The sequence below is a fragment of the Hetaerina americana genome, unplaced genomic scaffold (genome assembly GCF_022747635.1).
Source record: "Hetaerina americana unplaced genomic scaffold, ioHetAmer1.1.p SCAF_59, whole genome shotgun sequence".
Taxonomy (NCBI): Eukaryota; Metazoa; Arthropoda; class Insecta; order Odonata; family Calopterygidae; genus Hetaerina; species Hetaerina americana.
The window spans coordinates 680,454-706,473 of NW_027287194.1; positions in this window are offsets into that span (position 1 = coordinate 680,454).

Consider the following 26,020-nt stretch of genomic DNA (forward strand, 5'->3'; position numbering starts at 1 on the left):
TACCGCTGAAATTATTTCTTCGTCTAATACCTTTTTTGTGTGCATTGCGGTCTGCTTTTGGGGATGCTACTTAGTCTTTATGGTGTCTTAACACACGATCGGTCTATATTCTGATAAATAATTCTTTCTTTTGTTTCATTAGTACTGTACGTACTTCGAGAAATCTCTTTAGGCAACCTAGTATTGTGAGACACACTAATTGACCCACACTTTATAATATCGTTATCAGGGATAGTTATCTTTAAATTTAAATGTATTCCACTGCCTAACCTATTGATTTGCCTACAAATATCTGCAGTGCTCGAAGTTCCTATGAGCCACCCGAACCGACGCCTCAGTGGGCAGTTCAAGGGAGCGCGACATGACCCGAGCACCGGTCTCAAGTCTACAAACTCGGCCCTGATTTGAATATGCTTATCCTGTTATTCAATATTGTTTCATATAAGTACCTTCTTCCGCGTGATTATTTTTTTCTCGTGCATGATCAACCTAATATTTATGGAGTGGTGACATGATTGGGATTGTGCGTGCGTGGCTGGTGAGCTATTTACACCACACACGCCTTTGGAGCGGCTTGCGGAATATATTGTGGATTTAGATGCAGATGGATGTAAGGACTTTATTCGACAATCACGGGACAATTTGAAATTGCTTCAAAACTAAGTTGAGTAATTCAGTTCAGGGAACAAATGAGAAGGAGTAATAATCGTGTTACTAATTGATGTAATTGCTTATTCAAATATCATTTTTTGACCTTTCCGAATGGCATACAAAATGTATCCATAAATATTTGATTTTTAAGCAAGTTTCCTTTCACATATACTTTACAAAGATTGTGTGCAAGTCGCTCATACATAATCACAACAAAAAAAAACAAGGCATGATGACTTTGGTAAGTCTTATAAATTGCAGGAACTTATTTTCATTTGCCGTTCATTTTATTTCACTATTTCCTCGAATTCGCAAAATTTAGAAGACATATCCTGGTGGCCCTATCCAACGCGCCCCCGTGTCACGTGGCAGGTCGTGACCTGGATGCACGCGTCTGCTCGAGCATCAACTTCAGGGTGCAGTTGAGCACGCGTGCTTCATTTTGACTGATTATGTTTTTTCACGTCAAAGAAAGGCCAACGAAAAATCTAAAAAGTTAATCTTATTCCCAGTTACCTGGTCACAAACAATAGTTAGGTGGGGGCATGAAAGACGGAGTCAAAATTACAATTTAAGATCCAGTTGAAGGTGCGGTTTCTTGCAAAATATTCTATTAAAAAAGGATTAATTCAGTTCTGTATGGAGCAATCATAAAACAAAACAAACGCCCATGGAAGAGAGAAGCGAAGGTTTCAGTAATCTCCATAGAGCAACAGCTCTGTTGCAGTTCAGAATTGAAAGACGCACACGAGATGATATATCGATATTTGTGGAAGAAAGGCCTGACCCAATCAAATAATTTGTAAAGAAAATACTGAAATACTAATCTCCTGTAAATATTTGGTCGTCAACGGGGAGGAGATTTTAAGGTTGAATTACCTGCGAAAAGAGCTATTCGCCTGCACGGGACTAACGGGACGTGTTCGCTAACTCCACAGGTATTGCGTGTTCCAGGACGTGCTCTTAAGTTCTCCAAATGCGTGCGATCACGCTCCACGAGCGATCAAATATTAAATTTTAAAAATCCTTTGGAGTTGATTTTTAAAATTTTTGACGATAAACGGTAGAATTCGACAAAATCATTTGCAGTTAATCGTAGAAATATAATTCACAAATGAAAATATACAACACTAGTTTTTTACTGTCGCTGCTGGTCCAAAACGAACTGGTTTCAATAAGCAGACGGATTGCCGATGTCGGTCCATGTCAAGAGAGGAGAAGCGCTAACTGATTGCATGAACGAGAGAGATATCAATGACCATTTTTATTATGTTCTTATTGTTATTTTTTTATTGTTGTTTAAGAGCATACAATTGCACGCGATAAGTTCCTGAAATTTATAAGACTTACCAAAGTCATCAAGCCTTGTTTTTTTTGTTGTGATTATGTATGAGCGACTTGCACACAATCTTTGTAAAGTATATGTGAAAGGAAACTTGCTTAAAAATCAAATATTTATGAATACATTTTGAATGCCAATCGGAAAGGTCAAAAAATGATATTTGAATAAGCAATTACATCAATTAGTAACACGATTATTACTCCTTCTCATTTGTTCGTTCATCGTCAGTGTGTTCTATCGTTCAAGAGTTCGATTTGGACCGAAATACGCTTTAATTCTTTTGCCAGCATACCCTTCCCGTCTCTTTAACAAAATCACAATCCTCAAATATGCATTTCCATGCCATGATTGGTTGCATTAATGAACAGCGAAATAGGAGGCAAAAAAAAAAACAGATAAGGTATCTAATTTTATTCTGTTACCATTTAAATTCCATTTTCGGCTCAATAATAATATTTAATCAACCGTTTCAGTTAAGAAGAGGCTATTTTCATTGCACTATGGACTAACATTACTATTTTATAGTTTGTCTATTAAGGGCGGGTTTGGACATACATGGACGGAGCAATGCGACATTTTTAGCCCCATCTAAGATTACTGAAACTGTTTAACACTGCATTAGACTCTTCTTAATTTCCGCAAACTGTCTATATACCTTCATTCCGCATCCTCACCCCTTTTCATCATACCTACCCTCCCTAACGTTCTCCCGTCTTCCGAATCCCATTGCCGATCAAAATTATTTTGCACCTATCTTTCCTGTTTCCGTATGGTTTCTCTCAACAATCCCCTCTCCTCCTCTAAGCGTTGTACTTCATCGTTTATTTTCCTCTCTATCCATTTTACCATCTCTATCCTTCTTCACAGCCACGTTTCAAAAGCATCCAATCCAGTTGTAATGCTCCGACGACCAAGATCAAAGCATAGGTCCAAGTAAAGAAGTATAATGTGCAACATTTTGGTCGTAGCTTCCTTGGCCTCGTTGGTTCTATCTTACCGCCAATGATCGATTTTTCGTTTAGTTGAACTAATTGATTTCACAATCCCCGGCGTAAAATGCTAGCTCAACGCTCAAAATTTATCCATAGCACCCCATTATTCATTAAATAAAATACAAAATCGTCTAAACACAAATTATTGTGCCCCTTAAATCATCAAAATTTTCAATTATTAACCCTTGAGAAAGTATTTAGATTAGAGGAGTCTAACAAAAGTTTTAAAATTCCTTTTAGATTCTTTTCACCAACTAAAAAATAAGTCATAAGCTAGCCAACTTTTTTTAACTTTAACTTTTTAGCAAACTGTTTAAGGAGTAGAATTTGCTTCGGTTTGTGTTTCTATTTTCTAATCGTAATTCATCAATATTTCATTGCCCGTTAAAAATTACTTGGTACTTTGTTATTGAGTGAATATTTAAGAGACAAGAAAATTATGAGCGCAGGATAATTAATTGGGAATTTCCGATCAACATCATTATTAATGGATGACAGCAGTAGGTACGATAATTATGGAAAATGTAATGCTATAGAGAGCCATCCGGAATATTTCCGAATCAGACTTCAATGAAGATTTGATTCTGAAGGCTTCCGCAATGGGCATTTGGTCATTCGGGTAGCGGGACATTTACCTGGATTATACGTCTTCTTGTTCACATCACTCCTCCACCCCCAATTCCATGGTCATCGAAGCGTCTAATAAAGGCGTCGCATCAGAGCGTCGAATAAACTAACGTTGAATTGACCAATATGAATAAAAATTGCTTAGACCTTAAGAAGCCTCTAGGACCTGGGGCGAAATTGCGGAGGAATAGATGGGGATGAACATTTAGTAAGCAGTATGAAGATAAAGTCGTAAAAATATACTATCATATAATGTTATTTAATGATCCTTTATCTAATCACAAATGATTACCACGTGTGAGTAATAAATTGACAATATTTCAAGAGAAACAACCCCTGGGTGTGACCATGTATCCTCTCAAATGACGATGTTAAAATAGGACATTACCATGCCATATGCCATACCATAGTTAAGGTTAGATATTGACATCGAAAAAACAAGATTCCATGCTTTTCCTTTTCATAGTAAAAAGCATAGGATTTATGAATTAATTATGTAGAACTACAGTGAAAGCCTTTTCCATGAAAACCTGATATTATGTGAGAAATTATATTAGAATTGTAATTTAATTAGCCCGATTTTGTTCAAATGATCTCAATTTATATGTGAAAATAAACATCCAAAATGGCATAGATTCGTAAGTTGGTGCCCCAGAACTAGTGGTGTTTAAGTTTTAGAGCGTGTTAAAAAACTAATAAAGACCTCTAAAAGAGTGGTATACGCATAACGGTCACGTAAGCACTTACAAAATATGCAAGAAATGGTTTTGCATGTCATTGCTGATCAGGAATAAAGTGAACTATGACGAAACAACAACTCATAAAGTCGCGATTGAAAGCTCTTAAATGTGTTTAATTGTGGATAAAAACTGTTCAAATTGAAATTAAGGAAGAAGGTTACACTAATGTATTCCACTGCGGTGGTAGGGTACACAGGTCCACTTAGGGTCACGCAATATACTCAGTTCCTCTCAAAATACACGTGTCCATGGAATTGTTTCTCATTCTGCTTTATAGCTTACTTATTGTAGCAACTTACCTATTGTTACATTTGAACAAGTCCACGAATGAAATTACCATTGGAAAATATCATAAACTGAATTTAATATAGTATTTTATTCTCAGATGGTACAAAACTAAATAGCACCTGTTAAAACCAATGTAATAATTTCTGATGACGCTTCCATCGTAGACTTCAGAGCAGTTTCTTGCAAGGGCTCTTGCGTAGCCCTTACACTGCGCCTATCCAGCCTCCAAGGCTACTAAGGCGGGAAGAATTCTTCTGCGTTGTCAGTTGTTTGATTTATTCCCGCTCAGAGCAGCCTTGGCTTCTTCTTTGCCGGAAGGGTGTGTTTCTCGTCTTGGGATGCTATGGGGCGCTTGTAGCGGTCCCATGGTCAGACCCTTATGTCGCCAACCCGGCGAATTACTTCTACTTCCGCTTCTGCCGCTTTTCTGAAGAATTTTCCGGATATTATAGGCAGAAGGTCGTCCAGGGTTTCCAGCTTTCTGTCCTCGTGCATCTCAGAAACGTGGGCGTAACGACCGCGTGCCATTATGCCACGAAGAGCAGAATTCTGCACCACCTGAATTTGAGTGAGACTCGTTCGCGCCACTCCTGACCATACCGGAGCAGCGTACGTGATGACAGGCAGCACGCACGCTTGGTACAGTCTACGCTTCGTGTCCACACTCAGGACTGGCGGGCGGATAATCGGCTGGAGCCGACTAAGTGCCGCGAATGCCTTTCAGCGTACACTAAGCGCTCGGGCGTTCCAAAGGAGTTTCCGGTCCAACAGCACTCCGAGGTAGGCTACTTCAGACTCCCACGGTTGGGCGACTCCATTCACAGTTAGGTTCACTCCTGGCGGCCGACCATTTCCCAGATGGAAGATGATCGCCTTCGTCTTCTGTGCGTTAACAGCAAAGCGCCATCGGCGGTACCATTCTAGGAGATCCGCCACAGCGCTCTGCAGTCTTCGCACCGCGGTCACCTTCTGCCAGGAGCAGCACAGGAGGGCCGTATCGTCGGCATAGAGAGACAGGATCTCGAGGTTCCCACGTGGAGTTGGAATGTCGTGGGAGTAGATATTGCAAAGCAGTGGCCCGAGGCCTGATCCCTGGGGCACGCCGGCGGAGATCCGACGCACCCCTGGATTCGCTCCGAGCTATTGCACGGTGAATGTCCTGTCTCTCAAATAGGAGTGAACCATCCGTACAATCCAAGGTGGGAAATGGAGTCGTCTCATCTTCAACAAGAGAGCCGGATGGCAGACGCGATCGAACGCCTTGCTGACGTCGAAGAAGGCCCCAGCAACCAGCAAACAAAAGAAATAATTTTAAACTTGAAAATCACTGTAATTGGATGCAAAAAGTGAGTCCAATTTAATAAACAATATTGCCCTGGGCATTTCTCACTTGGGAAACTTTACTATATTATTTGTGTAATCCTAAGCGTGTAGTGTAACCTTAATGGTAACAAAATATCTAAAAAAACATTTAGATTAAAGTCGAGGATTTTAACTTAGTGAAATCAATTCGCCTTGACCGGGCTAACGCGAATAATTGAGAATTCCGTATAATTCGGCTGCATAGCACGCGTCGACCGACAATATACATACTGTCACGGTTCTTTCCGCAGTTCTTTGAAATCGAACATCAGGACAAACCTCAGCTCTGAAAATGGCAAATGAGTGAAGAGATGTACGACGTAACGTGAATAATTTCAAGCGCGAAGGATGCAATGTTTTATTTTAATGATGAATTAAAAAGCCGTTTCACTACATCGCAACTGGCGATAAAGTTGACGGTAAAACATAAACGCTCTTGCGAAAGCAAGCAAAATATCTTATTTTATTCGTATTTTCAACCTCCATGCTTTCCCGTGGACTTTTTTGCTGTCTTGATGTGTATTTTGTATTTTAATCAGTATATCAGGATAATGTATTTTGATCAGTAGCGTGAGAATATTCTTCGTGAAGACTTATTGAAATAAGATGTGTATTTTTTTTTCTTTTGGGCCTTATTCCATAGTCAACACGAGAAGCGAATAAGTCCTGAATGGATGCTGTTAAGCAGTCAGTCTGACATGAATAAAGGTGATGAACGACTAACAATTAAGCAGCACAGTCGTCATTTCAAATTCAGGGTTGACGTCGGTTGCATTTGTAAACGAGTCACGGACAGAAATTCAACTCAAGCTTGTTCCAGATATAAGTGCGGATTTTACTTCCTGCTTCAAGACTTATCGGAAAGCACGATCTAGTAAATATCAAAATATTTTCGCAAACTATAATATTAATATGTTGCGACTACAGCTTATCATGAGGTATGTTTCATTTATTAATGATTTATGAAAGTGACTCCTACAGGTCAAATTCAATAAAGTGTATATTATCTTAAATACACGTACCACCTAAATGAAAATATGATGATAAAAATGTACATTTTATCATAATTATTTTCCATATAATTTGCTAATTGTTTAGGGGACTCCATACTCAATTTAATTTTGTAAATCACGGAAAGGTAAAATTTTAAATTAAAAAACCATAGACACGCATCACCAAATTGGAAAACGATTTTAACAATTGCATTTTATCATAATTATTTTCCATATAATTTGCCAATTGTTTAGGCACTCTATGCTCAATTTAATGTTATAAATTAAGGAAAGGTCAAACTTTTTTATAACCCATTTCGACTTTAATTTGCGAATTAAATTCAGAATGTTCAAGACACATAAATGATACGTTAAAAAGGCTGCAAGATATACTTAAAAAAACCTGTGTCTACGCACTTTGCACTTGACCAATTATGCTTACTATACTGTTAGTGACTTAACAAAGTAACCAAGGTATTGATCCGCATAGCCAAAAAACTATAAATGTTATATCAGAGGTGGCAAGTTAGCAGTAACACGGAGATTTCATATAGAGCTGTTAATGGATTGCTAAATTAATTGTTGCTTGCAGGGTACTATATAGGTATTATTTTGCTCGTCGATGAGTGTTATGTGTCGTAAGGAGACATATTGCAACATTTAATCCCTTCGAGTAATTAAAGTCATGGAAAAGATTGAGCCTAAGGCATTGCATTGCACATTTATTGCTCAGCGCGCACTCCTCCGCAATGGTGTACGCATGATGCTGGGAATTAAACACGCTAGAAATTGCCGTTACGTAAGAAAAGAATGAAAAATTTTACTGTTTCAAGCATGTTAACAGGGTTGATGCCCCAAAGGTAGTCTTCATCGACTATTTATAAACATTCATTTGTTATGGATGCTGTCAGAAAATACTATTGCAAGTAGGACAGATGTCTCGAGTTGCATGCAACTTGGAGCAACTAATTTCCTTCATGCCCCAGCATAACGGCTTTCCCATCATATTTATTAACTAAGAAAAATGGCACCCAAGCGTGGAAACATTTTATCAGGAACCAATTAGTTTTTTGCCTTTTTATCGGTGTCTAATGAATAATTCTTTATACAGGGTCCCTCTCAAGAAATTGATACACAAATTAGATATTATGGATTACCGAGAAGGTGAAAAACTGAATTAAGACTTATTATGCCACAACATTTGCAAATTAATAAATAAAAAATTCATGGCAAAAACAATAAGTCCGGGAACTTTTATTGCTAGTTAATATAACTCTGTGCCAAATTTGAAGAAGGAATCAATATTAATGGGAGTAATATTTTTCCTACACGTTTGAAACTAATAGTATCATTTATCAATTTAACGATAATATTTGGCATTTCCGTAGCTTACTAGACATATATGGTTTGTGTCAAAAGTATTGATAACAATTATTTCCTGACGTGTGTGTGAAGTGATTCTGAATTCAGACCGTCGTTTAATTGTGCGCGTGATCGTAGATCGGAATGGCATTGATACGATGACAAAGCACGCATTGTTATCAGTGAAAATTTGGCGATGCATAAGATCTGCGCTAATCTCATTCCGAAGGTCTTGACGGACGACCAAAAGCAGACTAGGGTATCAACTTGCGAAGACCTTCTGCAACGGCATCGCGAAGATTCCCCAACCCCCTTGCAGTCCCGACTTGGCACCAGTAGACTATTTCCTATTCCCAATAAAAGTGAAATCCTCCCTCAAAGGACGCCCCCATGGGACCCTAAGTGCCGTCAAAGACGCTTGCAAGCGCATCCATTACAGTACCCGATACTTTTCATAGAAACCATGCAGCACGTATTATGAGACTTCCCCGTTAAGATGACGCGGAGGTCGATCCGAAGGAGCAGCAGACGGGTGGGGATTTAGGTGAAAGACATAAGGAGACCAATTACGATATTTATTGTCATCAGGGTCGGACGGCTTAGGACGTTCCACGTCGTAATAAAAATTGTATATCCTCACGCAATTAACTTCGAAGTCATCCACCCCCAAGTCTCCAGCGCCACCGGGCACTTAGGGGTCCACCACCCAACCCTTGTACGAGTCGCAGCACTACCCGCCCTTTCCCCCCTTCGATCCCTTGAGCGCCCCTTGGGAGAAGGGGGAAGTCGGTTCTTTTCGGGAAATAATCGCTGTTGTGCGATAAAGAAACGAAATTGTTTTCTGCCAATCGCTTGAGGGGAACGCTCACCCAGGCTACTCTATCCGACCGTGATTGACCCACACCCACCCCTCGCGTGAAGAAGTCCCGTGAGGTCACCCGCGCTTCAGGGCCGCCGTTGTCCTTCCTCCATTTCCCCCTCGTCATCCCCACCCTCCCCTCCACGCCAGTCGTCATCGGGGCCGGGAAAAGAATTGGGCTCCCCGAGGGCGAGTCCTCGTTTAGGCGACACCCTCCCACTCCGTCCCTTCCCGTCCGGGGACGATTCCTGGAAGAAACAAAAGAGCGTGAGACACTCCAAGCGGACGAAGGGCGGCGGGTTCCTGAAACTCTTGATTGGGCGAGTACTTCTGGCGAGGCGTGGAGGCTGTATGGGAAGAACACGGATGAAAGAAAGAGGGTGGGGATATTGTGTACGAAGGGAGAAGAAGGACTAAGGGAAGTGCCTCGCTTTCATTAGTGACTCGTCACCATTGATTATGCTTTGCTCTAATTACTTGTGTGCCGGCGTCCAAACCAGCCACGTTCCTCCAATGCTATCTCACCGGTTTGGCGACACATAGCAACGGGGGTGGGGAATGGTGGAGGGAGCATTTATTGCTTAGGACCTGGTTCATGGATTTCGGTGAAACATGGTAGTTTGATTCCCATTAACTCTCCGAGGACAAGAACCCCGGTTTGGGCATAGACGGCCAACTGTTTACGAGATAATTTGAGTTTAAATTTTCCAAACAAGTGCCCACCATCTAATCCCACGTTTTAATATTTATTGAGGGCCGTTCCTAAGATCGATAGTTAAATGTCAATCCATGGTTATTTTCTGGTGGCAAGGGTATGCGCCTCTTTTCAGATGTATAAATTGGTCCAAACTATTTTATAATTTATTTCTTCTTTGTCTGATCATTTATTCCAAAACTTTAGTGCTATGCATTTTCTGTTCTTTAATTCTAAATCCTATTCCTTAAATATCTTCAGATATCTGGTTTAAAAAGTTAGAGAGTAGCACCGAAACTGTCAATGTCTCATTTCTCTGGAAATCACGGTGCCGTCTAGCAATAACCTAAGATTCCTGCCAACGTGGATCGTTAATTCATTTCAAGAGTAGGGACGTGTCTCCCGCAGGACTCCCGCGGCACTCCGGCGGCCTTTGGAGCTGATAACTCAACCCATCGACAATGACACATTTTTGCAAGTGCAAATTTGCATATGAGTGAAACTATAATTATTTTCCATTTACAGATAATATAATTTATTTCCATTCTTGTATTCTATTCATCAAAACCCAAGAAATATTGATACATTCCATAAATAATTAAGGCGTTTTTGGATTCGAAATGTACAGGTATGCATTTGCTGTAGGGAAAATGTTGCGCTTCACTACTCGGTACCTCAGGATGCAATACCTATATTACACCAAGGAGACATCATGTCCCATGATACGTACACTCTTGTTCCTCTCCCAGAAAATAAACTTAGACGCTTTTGATGGATTACCTTATCGGAGAAAGGACTAAATCGAAAAAATACCTGCAATATTACAGCAAAGGAATACATCTTTTGAGAGTATTTTCTAATGTTGCGGACACTCATAAAAATATCAATACTGTACATCTCCGTCCGCATTATACCATGTTATGACGTTCGGTTTGTTAAGTGGCAGGAGGGTTTGTCCAAACCACGCATGCCCCGTTTGCGAAGATTTTCAGTCACGTAGCGTGCATGAAAAAAAGGTGTGAAAACAAGTTGAATGAAGCTAAGTGATATACATCATCTGAAGACTACAGAGGTGTTGACGTGGGGATGGATGGAAAAGGTGAAGTGAACAGAGGGAGAACAAACTAGGAAGAGTTGGGCATAATGTATTCATAGCATACATTTTCAACACCATTGCTAGATTGATCACCGATTGGATCGCGTGCAGCTTAGAGGGGCTGGATTTGTAGAACCTTGTTATGATAAACTTAGCAGCGTATCCAAAATATAAGAGCAGCCAGGCTGGGAATCACTCACGGAGCGAAGGTTACATTACAGATTGAAGCTCTTGCATAAATTGGAAGCTCTTGCATAATTTGTCTCTTTAGCAGTGACGTTGAAAATGTGTTATTGAACCCATCGTATTACGGTAGGAGAGATCATGTCAATAAAATGAGAGAGATTAAGTGTAGAGCAGATAGATTTAAGATGTCCTTTTTTCCACGCACGATAAGGGAGCAGAATAAAGTTGCCCGGCCTCGGTAGGAGCCAAAAAATTCGGATCAAAATTAGTCTGGTGCATTTAGCCCTGCCACACACACGCTAGCGGTGACTTTCAGGGTACTCAAAACAAAAAATAAATGAATGAAACAAACGAAAAAATAATATGCGTGGTGGAGGAGGAGAGGAGATTGTTGGGAGGCAGGTAATGTGGATGCGGAAAATTTTGATTGGAAATGGGAAGTTGAAGACAGCGATAGACGGGGGGGCGTAAGGCAAACGAGGAATGGACAGGATTAGGATGGCCATGTTAGGTGGGGTAAAAGGAGGAAGGGAACATGCGGAATTTGAGAGGCCGGAAGGTTGGATGTCGGGTAATGACTCTTTGGATTAAGCTGAAAAGTGTTAAGATGATCATCTGTTTATATTTGAATTTGATTACAGTTAGGGAGGGTACTTGTCGAATAAGCGGAAAATATCACCGCCCACTGGAAAAATTTATAGTTACTGCATGAAATACATTTGAAAAAGAGTTCTGCTAGAGTTGAGAAATATTTTTTCAGTTCTATCATATTCTTGTTTTTTTCATCCTTTGCCTTGCGGTCGATGATCAGCCATTGTTCATCCGAAAGCCGACTCAAAAGGTAGATCACAAACAATGTCTTCCCTTCGCTCCCTCATCATTATCTCTTCTATTCGTTAGACCACATCACCTCCTGCATCCACTTATCCTGCTTTCTTCAAATTCTTCCCAATAATACCTTCTCCTCCCACACCTTGCCTAGAACATGATTGTTTCAATCCTTTCATTTAATTTTCTGGTAGTTAACCATCATTCCTTTAGTCTGCAATTGCTAACGCGTATGTATACCACAACGAAGGTTTTTACAACCAAGTTTAAATAATGTCTCTTGAAAACAACACGAAGAAGAGAGAAATAAATACGATTTGGCTCGAATATCAGAATCTAATGCTGCGATGGTACGTCACGCAACATATCTCCCGGGGAGACGAAGGATTCGAAGTAAATTAAACCCCAAGAGGGGAAAAAATTTCAACGATCTGCAAAAGCATTCGCAGGTCGATCCTCGAGGAGACGAGCTTTGCGTCTCTCGGAAAATAGCTCCCTCCCCTCCCTTCCATCCCTCAACTCACCCCCGTCCGAGGGAAACCCTCCCTCCTGAAAAAAACAATCCTCGCCCGCTTTCGTCCCTTTGGTGCGGGAGGTGAGGGAAGAGAAAAGGGTTTTTGCGTGTCGGCATCGTTGTAGACGCGGTGGCAAGGGAATCATGGGAAGGACTGGATAGAGGAGGAATTCAGGCAGGGAACCAATCAGCTCGAAAATACTTCGATGGATCTTCAGGTGACAAATCTTCGACAGATTTTGTGATCAATGCTTGAGCACCTCATGTAATTAGTAATCTTGATATGGGTGGTGGATTAATCATAAGAAACTAGAGACAATGACGTTCCGGAGAAAACTAAATAATAGTGTAACAATATGGTGGAATAACACAAACTAGAGCAGTTAGAAACCTTCTCATTTGAATTACTTTTGTGGGTAAGATAGGCATTGTGCATCCAGAGGCAATTGTAACCAAGTAACCGGTTTACTATAAACTACACAATGAAGAGAGAACAGAGTAAAATTTGGTTTGAACATGAAGGGTTACAAAAAGAAAATAATTTAATTAGATAAAGAAGCTTTCGCATAGAGAAAGAATTGAATAGAGGATGTTTAAAGTAAAGTTATAGAGAAGGAACAAGTTAAGATAACAGAAACGGATACAGAGCGGAATTTAATAAAACTTCGAAATACTGAACTAATGAAGCTGGGGATTGGGCGTAAAAAGAAGGACTTTAAATGCGGGTATAGAGAAAATATTACCGAGACGGTTTATACTTGCCCGTTTGGGCTTTCAATGAACATTTCGGGAGTGAAAGTCCAATGAAGGGCCATTGGGCATAGAAGCGGAGGAGAGATTTGACGGGAAATAAGTGGAAACGTGGGAATTGGAAAAGTGGAGTGCATTGTGAGGAAACGACACGATGACGACTGTGATGGAAGAGAGAATGTTGGGTAGGCGAGAAATATGGAGGAGACCAACGTGAATGCAGGACGTGATTACGTGAGTCAGAGGGAAAGTTTGATGGGCTGAAGAATTATTATGTGTAATGTGGCGTGTCTGTTGGTGTTTAGTGCCACGTTCGGCGAGGTTTAGGTAGGTAACAATAGCAAGCCAACCAGGATTCACAAAAATAACAAGTTTGACCATGTATCTATAGTATATGTGGTGGAAGCTACAACCCCCTCGTCCGTCTCACATCTTCTCCCACCCAACGCATCTTAAACACTCTTTGATTCAGCTGATCATTGTTTAATTTGGGAAAACATGGGCGATAAAGCATGCGTAAGTTGGCGTCTCCTGAGGCATGGGTGTAGAAAACTATGTGACGTTTTACATCGATGGAAAGGAAAAAACTTAAGTACTCGGCATCGTGGAGATGGAAATGCTGGTATAAATTCAAGAGAGGCAGGGAAGTTTGACGCCGAAAAATTTGAAAGGCGATAGTACGTTGAAGACTGTCATAGAGGGGAGACAGAACGTTAGGTTGGCGAGATAGGAGGAAAAAAATATAGAGGTATGTTGCACGGAATGAAGGGAGGTGTAGTATATATACAGAATTAAAAAACAGTTGGATTTTGTTTGAGGTAGGTCAGGTTGTGAGTACTCAGTGACCTTAAGCAATGTGTAGTAGTTCACTCGTTGTCCATCGGCAAACCTACCTCAAACGGTAGGTAATCAAATAATAACGAGTTGCTTTTCTGAAATTCCATTCAGAAGGTTCTCAATTCAATTTTGTTTCTCTAATTTTCAACTTTCCCCACCATACACATTAATTGTTCCCTCATCTTAGTTTTTTCTCTTTTACCGAATTAAATATGTAAGTGAAATTGCAGTAAACTTAGCATAAAACCATCGGATACCTACATGTCTTTACTATGCCTGCGGAAGAAATGACAGGTCTAGCCACATGGTATTATGCAGTAGCCCATTGGCCTTAAATGTTTTACGCAGGTCTATATCTCGCCTCGGACGTATAGAAATATTATGTCCAAAGAACTCAGCGGAATAGCGCGCCCCTGGGTAAACGGTGACCGCAAGAGTTTCGCCATTACGAGCTAGAATAATATTCTTTCTTCTTTGAGATCCACGGGAACAGTTTGAATCCTACCGAAATGCAACTTCCGACCAATGGGCGCTCTCCAACACGAGGCAAAAGGGTCCGAGTTCAATCCCAACTTCCCCTGCCTCGGTCAGAATACCACACCCCCCCGACTACCGACGCCAACGCCCCTCTGATCCCGGCCCCAATCTCCTCCTCCGCATCCCCCTTCTAAGGATCCCCCCCTCCCCCAGGAACCGACGCAGAGAAGCAGGTAAACTCTCTTACCTGGAGCAGTTTAGGTACTCCTCCACAAACCTCCCACCATTCCCGCCATCCACCTTATATTGTCCTTATCCCCATACCATCCCTCTCTCCATCTCCACCCCTACCCCTTGCTCCCCCTCATCGCACTCTCGGATTAAATGATTTCGTTCCCTATATTCGCCGTCGCCTAATCCCTTGCGTCTTTCTCCTCCGCCAATAAGCCCGCTTCCCACCTGTACCCCCTCCCGCCCAACAGCCATGGATGCTCACTGGCCCTCGCCCGCCACTCCCTCTCCCGCCTTCCTCGCTCTTCTAATCTTTTTCGATCTGTTTGCTTTAATTCCGGAGTCTCCCTCCCTCCCCTCGCCCCCTTGCGTGGGTTTTACTTATTAGCGGGGGATAATCCCGAACCGCCATCCTTCCTTCCATTCCGAAAACCTTCCGGGACACAGCAAATCCCGCCACCTCGTCACTCCTACCCTCCGATTATTTCCGCCCGGGGCGTGTTCGCCCGGAGCAAATGGGTGCCACGGGGGCGAAAGTTGCCTCGCGGCACTGTGCGGTCGGGTGAGAGCGGTCTTCATCACCCTTACTCCCCACTCCATCCAATTTGTGGGTTCCAAGAAAAAAGAAGGGTGGGGGGTTCTAGGGTGCATTCGGGCGAAAGAGAAAAATACATCTACATAATCTACATCTACATAATACCCCGCAAGCCGCCGCAAGGGCGTGTGGCGGGGGGTGTTAGGTCACCAACCGTAAAAAGGAACAATACCACATGCAAAACAACAACGTGGAAAATTACACCCATAGCAGCGAACACACTCATGCAAAAATCCCTTCATCCAACACTCATGCAAACACATATACCGCAAAACAACTAAAAACTGAACCCCATGATGCAGCACGAAAGCCATCCTACAACACGCAAGCCAGGACACAACAAGCAAGAATGTGAAAGATTCTCGTTTTCTCATCGATCAGTCGAGATCACAGCAAAGCCTACCACAAAAATGCCATCAACTTTGATTTAAAAACGTCGCCTTTCATACCTTGACAAAAATATTTTTCCACGGTTGCATAACTACTATATAAGCTGATGTCCTCAGGTGCTCTGCCACACGCCCTCTTGTTAGCCGGCAAAATGAGATGTACCTGGGAATTTAACTCTTTTTATCTGATCCGTTTGTAAAAGTACTCGATTCCAATAGTGCATAAAAAACGTCTCGACATCAAAAAAAGCCATCATGAAAGAGCACACTCTATTGCTATAAGTTTATTGACTACACTTGTACTTCTCGGGAATGCATCGGATGCTCGAATGTGGTTACTTGCTGACGCTAGTTCTCTTAAATACACTTCCAATTTCCAAGAAAAATCATGAAAATACGTTACTTGAACCGGTTCGAAGGAATGAGAAGTTGGTTCGAAACTGTGCATGATGAGGTTGGAGGGTTGATTCGTATGGTCCGGTGAATGGTGGACAATACCATAGAATCGTTATTCGTCCTTATCGCGCCGCTAAAAAGGTTTAATGCAAGTGTAACTTGGTTTCCAACCTCCCTGGTACCCAAACACGCTGAAATCATTAAGAAATACAGTCTAATATTGTTTTGTGGTAGAACTAACGTTTTTATAATCGTTGGCTTAATTTACAGATTTTGTCACATTTCCCCTTATTAAACAGTCGCTGCACAAAAAACATTAATGTTGAACTTCTTTTACATCCTATAGTTTTTTCGCTAAGTGCATTGTACATACTGCTGTGGTGCAAGGGATCGTCATTTTATTTGAAGCAATTGAACATTTTTTCTCAGTTTTTGACTAAAAAAACAGTTCTGGATTTCAACATTCGACACTGTTCTCGCAGTTATAATTGACACAGCACCCACTCATTCCGAAAACGTTTGGATATTATCAAATTCCCCTTAGCTACAGAGATCATATTTCTGTGATTCAGACGTCATCTTATTTTCGCTACATCACGCGCGAGCTCCAACAATAGGAACATTCATGGAAAGCATGAATAGCATCCATGAATTACAGAAGAGCCAGTTCGGTAAGACCAGAGAAAGAAATTGGTAAAATTCGCGGGACAAATGAGGAAGATGGAAGTTCAGTATAATAAATAAAACGAGAAAATACAATCGACCGAAGGAAGATAAGGAAATAGTGATGCCAGACAACCTACGACGAGATGTAAAAATAGTACCAATATAATATGGTGCATAATCTTGCGAATTGCTTGAAACCCTAATTAATTACAAACACTAAAAGTAGATATAAACAATCATATATATATATAACACAGCAATCAACCCGAAGGTCGGTTTGGTAGCTTAAGCTAGAGCTCACCCAGTACTAAGCCCTATACGGCGTGTGAAATTCACACATCAGGGTAGGGGGGCCAGTTCCTTTCCCTGTGCCAGTTATGGTTTCCCAGGAAGATCTGGTACCCGAAATATCACTTTAGCTTGGGTGGAGCTGAAGGTTCTCAGAGTGCCTCACCCGGGAATCGAACCCAGGACCCTCCAGTCAACGCCCCCATCCCCTACACTACCGCGACCCACATGTACTCGTATATATATGTGGGCGTGTGCATGTATATCTATATATGTATAGATATATATACATATATAAATATATATATAAATATATAAATATATATATATATATATATATATATATATATATATATATATATATATATATATATATATATATATATATATATATATATATACACACATACATACACACACACACACACACACACACACACATATATATATATATATATATATATATATATATATATATATATATATATATATACACATTCAAACACGAAATCCCGCCAAACGGCGAATAAATACTCATATATACAGAAACATATATAAGGAAAAGAGATAGGAACACGTATAAAGGACGAACACAATAGAGGTGGGGAAGGCGGAATCGAACGGATCACAAGAGTAAAAATATTTCCTCAACCGGGACTCGAACACCGGATCTTTCCACTTGCCGGGCGGATGCTCTTAACCACTTGAGCTATCGAAGATATGTAATTTACCCTGAGATCCGTGGGTCTTATATGTCGCCAAGCGCCCCGATTCTTTAGCCAAGAGATGGCGTCAGGGGGCTGTTTCACCCACCAAAGGAGAAATAGACAATACACAAAGAGGAAAGGACAGTGGTTAGAATTCATACAACATCATACAGGAAAAGAACAGTGCGTTTCGTGGCACGCATAGCCAGAAGAAAGAGATGAGCCACATTGGCCAAATACACATTCAAACACGAAATCCCGCCAAACGGCGAATAAATACTCATATATACAGAAACATATATAAGGAAAAGAGATAGGAACACGTATAAAGGACGAACACAATAGAGGTGGGGAAGGCGGAATCGAACGGATCACAAGAGTAAAAATATTTCCTCATATATATATATATATATATATATATATATATATATATATATATATATATATATATATATACTACCTTGATCAAAAAGTTCCCGGAATAACCACCGTGTGGCGCTCCCATCGTTCCGATTTGAGTTCTGTTTTTTTTGTTAAATTGGTACATCTGTTGTTGATATTCCCTTTAAATCTTAGTGTCATAACTTGACATTTGCAAAAGTTACGTAGCCAAGAGTACATCTATCTCTGTGTGTGTTGGCGATTTTTTACAATTTCAGAAATGGATTTAAATTTGCAACAACGAACTTGTATTAAATTTTGCGTAAAAACGGATTTAGTGGCGCACGGACGTTGGAAATGTTGGAAAAGTGTTTCGGCAACGATTCTCTAAAAAAACGGTCGTTTACCAGTGGCACGAGCGGTTCAGAAGTGGTCGTGAGTCAATCGAAGATGATGAACGCAGTGGCAGACCATCGACATCGAAAGTCGGTGAAAAAATTGATAAAGTAAAAGAAATGTTGGTCAATAACCGCAAATTAACCATCAGAGAAATAGCGGAGGACTTCAACATTGCCTATGGATCCGCCCAAGACATTGTGGTTAATGATTTGGGTTTCCGTCGTGTAGCTGCAAAGTTGGTGCCGAAAGACCTCAATTTCATGCAAAAAAGAGACCGTGTTGACGTCGCAAAAGACATGATTTGCGAGGCTGAATCCGATCCCACATTCATCAAAAGGATCATTACTGGAGACGAGACGTGGGTTTATGAGTACGACACGCAATCCAGACATCAGGCAAGTGAATGGCGTTCACCAAATGAGCCGAGACCAAAAAAACCACGTCGTTTTCAGTCAAAAAAGAAGGCAATGCTGACGGTTTTCATGGATTACAACGGTGTAGTGCATCATGAATTTTTGCCAGACAGTAAACAAAGAGTATTATTTGGGCGTTATGAGACGTTTGCGTGAAGCAATTCGCCGAAAGAGACCAGAAATGTGGGCAGAAAACTCGTGGATTTTGCACCATGATAACGCACCGTCGCACAGTGCTATCATTATTCGTAATTTTTTGACGAAAAATGCAACAAATACCATCCAACAGCCACCGAATTTACCTGATTTGGCTCCCTGTGACTTCTTTCTGTTCAATCGAGTTAAAAAACCATTACGGGGAACGCGTTTTAGCAGCCGAGAGAAAGTAATGGAAAAATCGCAGGAAGCACTGATGGACATACCGAAAACCGACCGTAACTTTTGCAAATGTCAAGTTATGACACTAAGATTTAAAGGGAATATCAACAACAGATGTACCAATTTAACAAAAAAAAACAGAACTCAAATCGGAACGATGGGAGCGCCACACGGTGGTTATTCCGGGAACTTTTTGATCAAGGTAGTATATATATATATATATATATACAGGGGCCATATAATAAGTGTCGTGACTGGTTCGCTGTAGCCTCAACGGAGCGGTGGATGGGGGTCAAACCTGTCGGCTCGGTAGAGCGGTCCCCCACCACTCAGACGCACTTTATTTCAGTCGCCTCCGGGCATGCATTGAGACAAGAGGTGGAATTTGAGACAAGAGGAATTGGTGGGAGGGAGTTAAAAAGCGGATGGGAGAGGGATGGGATTTTGGTTGTAAAAATAGGGTATTTTTGCATCTAGGTTTATTGCAGGGCATGGGAGTGGTTTTGGGATGAGGCGAGGATTTAAGGAGTGGATTGGTTGATTTGAGGAGTAGAGTAGGGTAGGAGTAGGATAGGTTGGCGGGCGTTTGAAAGTAACAGAGGGACATTTGGAAAAAAGGTTGGCGGTGGCATTATGATTTTTGAGGATATGTTAGAGATCTTTTAGGATTAAACGCAGGGATTCTAAGCCCGGGAAGTATGTGGTGTAAATTGAAGCGGTAGGTTACTGCATCGGAAGAGTTTGGGAGTGTAAGCATATTTTCGGATCCTTTTGCTCAGGAGGGATTCGGGATAACCTCGTTTGAGGAGGAAACAGTGTAAATCTGGAAAAAAATTATCTAGGATGTCGGGGTCATTGCAAATTCTGTGTTCTCCTATGGACAGGGAATAAGGATTGGGGCGTTTGGTGAGATATGGGTGGTAAATATCATAATGTAAGTATTGTTGTTTATTAGTGGGTTTTATACGTACAAAAGTGTGAAAAGTTTGGTCTATTAATGTTACATTTACATCCAGGAAGGTAATTTTGGAGCAGGAAACCGTAGAGTTGAAGGGGACAGAGGACGAATCATTGAGGTCGGAAATGAAAGTTTTCAGGTAATCGGTACCATGTGGCCAGTGAAGGAAGATATCATCGATGTATCAGAGCTACAATAGAGGTTGTAGGGGTTTTTTTAACAGAAATGTTTTCTCTGCAAGACCATGAAAGAGGTTTGCATGGGAAGGGCGGAACCTGCTGCCCATGGCACAACCCTTGATGTGCAAGAAGAATTTACCAATGAAGGAGGAGTTACGGGTAAGGATGAACTCGGAAAGGCCGAGGAGAAAATCTGTGCTGGGTATGTGTGGCTCAGGGCTTTGGGAGAGGTATTGTTTGAGAGCGGAGAGACCTTCTGAGAGGGAATCGATGTGTATAGGGAAGTTCCATCTACGAGGGGGACCAAAAGTAACGGGAATTGGGCTTCGTTGGAGAGCGAGATTAAGGGAAGCCTTTGTTCGGCCGGACGCACGTCAGGCTCACGCCACCTGCGTCAGTATGCGCAGCGCCGTCGCTGTGACTGGATCGGTACGTCCGTGAGAGCTGTTTCAGTGAAACAACTCTTTTCATTTCGGCGAAAAACGTGATGGTGGATTATCAAGAGCAACGCACTGCAGTGAAATATTTTTTCCTGTTGGGAAAATCGACCACGGAAACTATTGTAATGCCGAAGACTGCTGATAGGGAAGTTGCCCTCAGCAAAACCAGAGTCTAAGAGTGGTGAGTACGTTTTAAAAATATTGAAATGTCAATTGAAGACCAATCCCGTAGAGGCCGCCCTTCAACATTAAGAAATGACGAAAACGTCGACAAAATCAATGCCCGCATTCGTGAAGACCGTTGCAATAACATTGATCAACTCTGTCAGATGTCCGGAGTGTCATGGAGTTCAATTCAGAGGATTCTATCAAAAGATTTGCATATGAAAAGGGTTGCAGCCAAATTTGCCACTCGCCATCTCACTAACAACCAAAGGGAGCGTCGAGTACAGGCATGGTTTGAACTTTAAAATCAGTTCGAAGAGGGCCCTGATTTTTTTCCAAGGTGATGAATCGTGGTGCTATGGATACGATCCTGAAACTAAGAAGCAACCAAGCAAATGGAATACAGCTGGCTCTCCAAAAAAAGCTCACCAAGTGAAATCAAAAATCAAGACAACGATCATTTGTTTCTCCGATTACAGAGATATGTGTACTCGGAGTTCGCTCCCCGGGTCAAACTGTCAACTAGAAGTTTTACCTGGAGGTTTTGAAAAAATTGAGAGAGAGTGTCCGGAAGAAAAGAGCAGTTCTTTGGCACACAGGCGACTGGTTTTTCCACCATGACGAAGCGCCGGGCTCATAGCAACCTCTCCGTGATGCAGCTTTTGACAAAAAACGACATGACATCAATTGTCCACCCCCCGCCACTCACCGGATTTAGCTCCCTGTGAATTATTTTTGTTCCCCAGACTCAAAAGGGAGATGAAAGGAAAGCGTTTTGACACTGTGGAGGAGGTAAGACAAAAATTGCCAGAAAGCCTGAAAGGCATCCCGATAAATGAATTTCAGAAATGTTTCGAACAACGAAAGCATTGTTTGGCGAAGTGCATTTTGGTCAATATATTGAGAACTAAAGAATCTATAACAGCATACCCTGTAATTTTTGGGTTCCTTCTCGTGTGTGTGTGTGTGTATAATATATATATATATATATATATTCGGCACTTCCGTGTTACGTCTACAAAAGTATATATATATATATTTATATATATATATATATATATATATATATATATATATATATACTTTTGTAGACGTAACACGGAAGTGCCGAATAGCACATTACACAGTAACAAGCAATATAGAAACACAAAAAAAGGAACACCCACACATTATTTTATATATATATATATATATATATATATATATATATGTATATATATATATATATATATATATATATATATATATATATAAAATACACACATATATATATATATAATACACACACACACATATATATATATATATATATATATATATATATATATATATATATATATATATATATATATATATATATATATATATATATATAAACACACACATATATATATATATATATATATATATATATATATATATATATATATATATATACGCCCCTAAAAGTGGTAGGACTGATTTTCTCTGGCGGTTGAGGGGGGTCTGCCTGGCATGATAAGGTGAAGGGGGCTCTTGGGAACAGACCGACACCAACTTCAGTCGCCTGCGGGCTGTCGTTGAGTGAGGACACCGTTTTTAGTGAAGCAAGTTTTTTGTGCGCGTTGAAAAACAAAATGAATCTGAATTTAGAGCAACGTTATTCCGTGAAGTTTTGGGCGAAACTCGGTAAGACGGCAACTGAGACCCTCGATATGATCAAGCAGGCTTACGGGGACACTGCCTTAAGCCGTTGCACAGTATTTGAGTGGCGTAAGTTGTTTAAAGAGGGTAGGGAGCTCGTTGAAGACGATCATCGCTCCGGACGGCCGTCGACGGTAAGAACCGACACGAATGTGGACAGAGTGAGAACACTGCTGAACACAGACCGACGCTTAACCAGTGAAGAAATGGCAGACCAGTTGGGTCTGTCTGCATCCAACGTCCAACGCATTATTTCACAGGATTTGGCCAAGCGCAAGGTGTGCGCCAAGATGGTGCCGAAAATCGTGCCATGGCGCGCTCGTCGTCAGACAGCTCCTGGCCAAATACGGCGTTGTCACGTTGACGCACCCGCCCTATTCTCCCAATCTGGCAAAACCGGACTTCTTCTTCTTCCTCCTGATGAAAAGACAGCTCAAAGGACGACGTTTTGACTCGATAAAGGCCGTTTAAGAGGCTTCGACGACGGTCATCAACGACATCCCCAAAGAAAATATCCAGCGGGCGCACGGGGAATGGGAGCAACGTTATACTAAGTGTGAGCCAGCTCAAGGAGCATACTTTGAAGATTATTAAGTCGATGTAAGTATAACGTCAATAAAATTCTTGTAAAAAGTCAGTCCTACCTTTTTTGAGTGAGATCCTGTATACTAACTTGATCAAAAAGTTCCCGGAATAACCACCGTGTGGCGCTCCCTTCGTTCCGATTTGAGTTCTGTTTTTTTTGTTAAATTGGTACATCTGTTGTTGATATTCCCTTTAAATCTTAGTGTCATAACTTGACATTTGCAAAAGTTACGTAGCCAAGAGTACATCTATCTCTGTGTGTGTTGGCGATTTTTTACAATTTCAGAAATGGATTTAAATTTGCAACAACGAACTTGTATTAAATTTTGCGTAAAAACGGATTTAGTGGCGCACGGACGTTGGAAATGTTGGAAAAGTGTTTCGGCAACGATTCTCTAAAAAAAACGGTCGTTTACCAGTGGCACGAGCGGTTCAGAAGTGGTCGTGAGTCAATCGAAGATGATGAACGCAGTGGCAGACCATCGACATCGAAAGTCGGTGAAAAAATTGATAAAGTAAAAGAAATGTTGGTCAATAACCGCAAATTAACCATCAGAGAAATAGCGGAGGACTTCAACATTGCCTATGGATCCGCCCAAGACATTGTGGTTAATGATTTGGGTTTCCGTCGTGTAGCTGCAAAGTTGGTGCCGAAAGACCTCAATTTCATGCAAAAAAGAGACCGTGTTGACGTCGCAAAAGACATGATTTGCGAGGCTGAATCCGATCCCACATTCATCAAAAGGATCATTACTGGAGACGAGACGTGGGTTTATGAGTACGACACGCAATCCAGACATCAGGCAAGTGAATGGCGTTCACCAAATGAGCCGAGACCAAAAAAACCACGTCGTTTTCAGTCAAAAAAGAAGGCAATGCTGACGGTTTTCATGGATTACAACGGTGTAGTGCATCATGAATTTTTGCCAGACAGTAAACAAAGAGTATTATTTGGGCGTTATGAGACGTTTGCGTGAAGCAATTCGCCGAAAGAGACCAGAAATGTGGGCAGAAAACTCGTGGATTTTGCACCATGATAACGCACCGTCGCACAGTGCTATCATTATTCGTAATTTTTTGACGAAAAATGCAACAAATACCATCCAACAGCCACCGAATTCACCTGATTTGGCTCCCTGTGACTTCTTTCTGTTCAATCGAGTTAAAAAACCATTACGGGGAACGCGTTTTAGCAGCCGAGAGAAAGTAATGGAAAAATCGCAGGAAGCACTGATGGACATACCGAAAACCGAATATAAAAAATGTTTCGAGGATTGGATCAAGCGCCGGCATAAGTGTGTTGCAGTCGATGGGGATTACTTTGAAGGGGACAATATAGATTTAGATGAATAAACTTGTATTTTTAATTTTCTGAATAAATTCCGGGAAAGTTTTGATCAAGGTAGTATGTACACGCAGCGTCAGTTCCACAGTGAGGCGGCTGCAATGGCGTCTGACCCCAGTGGGGCGGACAGTAAGTGATGGTGTCACGTTAAAAACACTATTGAGGAAGGCAACGGGAAACCACCTAAATTATCATTCCCAAGATTAAGATGATGGACAATATAGGGATTTTGAGTCCTTGCAACTACGCTGCTCGGCCAAAGGCGAGGTGAGATGGCGGTCAGCGGTCTATGCGAGATGAGATGGAAGGATAGTGGGGATTACTGGAGTGATGATTATAGAATAATAAACAGCGGCGGGGACGAGAGCCAACGAGGGGTTGCCATAGTATTAAATGAAGAGTTAGGAAGAAGCGTAGTAACATAGAGCAGGTAACGGATAGAATACTACTAGTACAGATAAAAGCAAAACCGAAGTACTTGGTTATTATTCAGGTATACATGCCACCGAGCAACCATAGAGAGGAAGAGTTCGGTACGATGTACGATCAGTTAGAGGATATAATCGCGGGTGTTGCCACGGGAAACATTTGATATGTATGGGGGATTGGAATGCGACGGCAGGTGAAGGAAGAGATGGTGATGAGATGGGGGACAACGGTTTAGGCACGAGGAATGACCGCTTGGAGAAACCAGTTGAGTTCTGCAGGAGAGAGGGGTTAGTAATCACATACACTTGGTTTGGAAACCAAAAAAGACGTAGTTATACATAGAAAATGCTAGGTAACTCAGAGAGGTAACTCAGAGCAAGTATATATTCTGGTTAGGCACAGGTTTAGGAACAGTGTGATAAATTCGCACACCTTCCCGGGAGCGGATGCGCACTCTGACCACAATTTAGTTGCTATGAAATATTGCGTACGTTTCAAAAAGATAATGCAGGGGCGGCAGGTTAGAAAATGGAGCGTATAAGCATTAAATACTATATATTAAAAAGAAAGGAGTACCATCAGGCTGTAGAGGAAAATTTGGAGGATGGTAAAGTACGATCGAAGAAAAATGGGAAAGTATCAAGAAAGGGTTGTCTAAAGCCGAAAAAGACACTTTACCGCGAAAAAGAATAGGAAACCATGGATCACGGATGATATGATTTCAAAGATGGATGAGATGAGAAAATGGAAAAATGTAAATACAGAAACAGGCAAAATAAGTACAAAGAATTAAACA